Source organism: Arachis hypogaea, chromosome 14 (genome assembly GCF_003086295.3).
Source record: "Arachis hypogaea cultivar Tifrunner chromosome 14, arahy.Tifrunner.gnm2.J5K5, whole genome shotgun sequence".
In the NCBI taxonomy this organism is placed as follows: Eukaryota; Viridiplantae; Streptophyta; class Magnoliopsida; order Fabales; family Fabaceae; genus Arachis; species Arachis hypogaea.
In genome coordinates this window covers 70,531,362-70,533,364 of record NC_092049.1, presented here as the reverse complement: position 1 = coordinate 70,533,364, position 2,003 = coordinate 70,531,362, and the positions used below count along the sequence as shown (strand labels likewise).

Below are 2,003 nucleotides of genomic sequence, written 5' to 3'. Positions count from 1 at the left end.
TGATGCATAAATCCACTTCCGGGTACCACTTGGTGTGTGCTTGGGCTGAGCTTGAGTGTTGCACGTGTAGAGGTCCTTCTTGGAGTTCAACGCCAGTTTTTGTGCCAGTTTGGGCGTTCAACTCTGGTTTTGGATCCTTTTCTGGCGCTGGACGCCAGATTTGGGCAGAGATCTGGCGTTGAACGCCAGTTTGCGTCGTCTAAACTTGGCCAAAGTATCGACTATTATACATTGCTGGAAAGCCCAGGATGTCTACTTTCCAACGCAATTAGAAGCGCGCCATTTCGAGTTCTGTAGCTCCAGAAAATCCACTTTGAGTGCAGGGAGGTCAGAATCCAACAGCATCAACAGTCCTTCTTCAACCTCTGAATTTGATTTTTGCTCAAGTCCCTCAATTTCAGTCAGAAAATACCTGAAATCACAGAAAAACACACAAACTCATAGTAAAGTCCAGAAATGTGAATTTAACATAAAAACTAATGAAAACATCCCTAAAAGTAACTAGATCCTACTAAAAACATACTAAAAATAATGTCAAAAAGCTTATAAATTATCCGCTCATCAGCGTCCCATAACTCACAGGATTCCGTTCAGAAGTGTACATGAACTGGTTATTTGCAACCATGTCAATGAGTCCCTGAGCTTCTGCAGGCGTTTTCTTTAGGTGAATGGATCCACCTGCAGAATGGTCCAATGACATCTTTGATAACTCAGACAGACCATCATAGAATATATCCAGGATGGTCCATTCTGAAAGCATGTCAGAAGGACACTTTTTGGTCAGTTGCTTGTATCTCTCCCAAGCTTCATAGAGGGATTCACCTTCTTTTTGTATGAAGGTTTGAACATCCACTCTAAGCTTGCTAAGCTTTTGAGGAGGAAAAAACTTGGCTAAGAAAGCCGTGACCAGCTTATCCCAAGAGTTCAGGCTATCTTTAGGTTGAGAGTCCAACCATATTCTAGCTCTGTCTCTTACAGCAAACGGAAAAAGCATAAGCCTGTAGACCTCGGGATCAACCCCATTGGTCTTAACAGTATCACAGATCTGCAAGAATTCAGTTAAGAACTGAATTGATCTTCTGATGGAAGTCCATGAAACTTGCAGTTCTATTGCATCAGAGAAACTAATTGAGGCTTTAGCTCAAAATTGTTTGCTTCAATTGTAGGGATTGAGATGCTTCTTCCATGTAAGTTGGAATTTCGTGAAGTAAAGTCACCAAGCATCTTCCTTGCACCTCCACCATTGTTAAATGTTTCGGCCATCTCAACTTCTTTTTCAAAAATTTCAGTAAAGTCCTCTTCAGAGTGTTGTGTTTTAGCTTCTCTTAGCTTCCTCTTTAGAGTCCTTTCAGGTTCCGGATCAGCTTCAACAAGAATATTCTTGTCCTTGCTCCTGCTCCTATGAAAAAGAAGGAAACAGAAAATAATACGGATCCTCTTTGCCACAGTAGAGAGGTTCCTTTATGTGAGTAGAAGAGAAGAAAAAGAATTCGAACACAGAAAGCGGGAGAGGGTTCGAATTTTCCACAGAAATGAAAAGCTTAAGAAAGAAATTAGTCCATTCATAAGAAGAAAGACATGAATCCAACATTTTTTTTAAAAGAACAACAATTGCATAAACAATGTAGTATGCTAAACCAAATTCAAATGAAAAATAAATTAAGTGAAGTTTGTCAAATGAAAATCAACAGAAAAGATGCAAAAATCTTTCTTTTGAAGAATACCTAAATACATAATCAAATAAAGATATTCGTAAAAATTGTAATAAAATTATTAGAAAATCAAGTTATATTTAAAGTGAATATATTTCCATAAATCAGTGAAGGAACAGGCGAGGTATTGAAAACAATTAGTTTTAAACTGTATCAGGAACTTTCAAAGTTTATATAGAGAAGTGTATATCAAATCAAAAGCGGTTTTGTTAAGATTCGAAGAATGGCTGTAATTATCGTCAAATAAGAGGAGAACTAAATCACAATTTGTTTACAAAGGAATCGGAATAA

At 37.8% G+C, this 2,003-nt stretch overlaps 1 non-coding gene across 1 annotated transcript; it reads left to right on the top strand.

The window, feature by feature from the left end:
* Positions 1–754: 754 nt before the first annotated feature.
* LOC112745357 (small nucleolar RNA R71) lies at positions 755–862 on the top strand. Its single transcript, XR_003173290.1, has one exon. It is a non-coding gene; the product is annotated as a small nucleolar RNA R71 (small nucleolar RNA).
* The last annotated feature ends 1,141 nt before the right edge of the window (positions 863–2,003 follow it).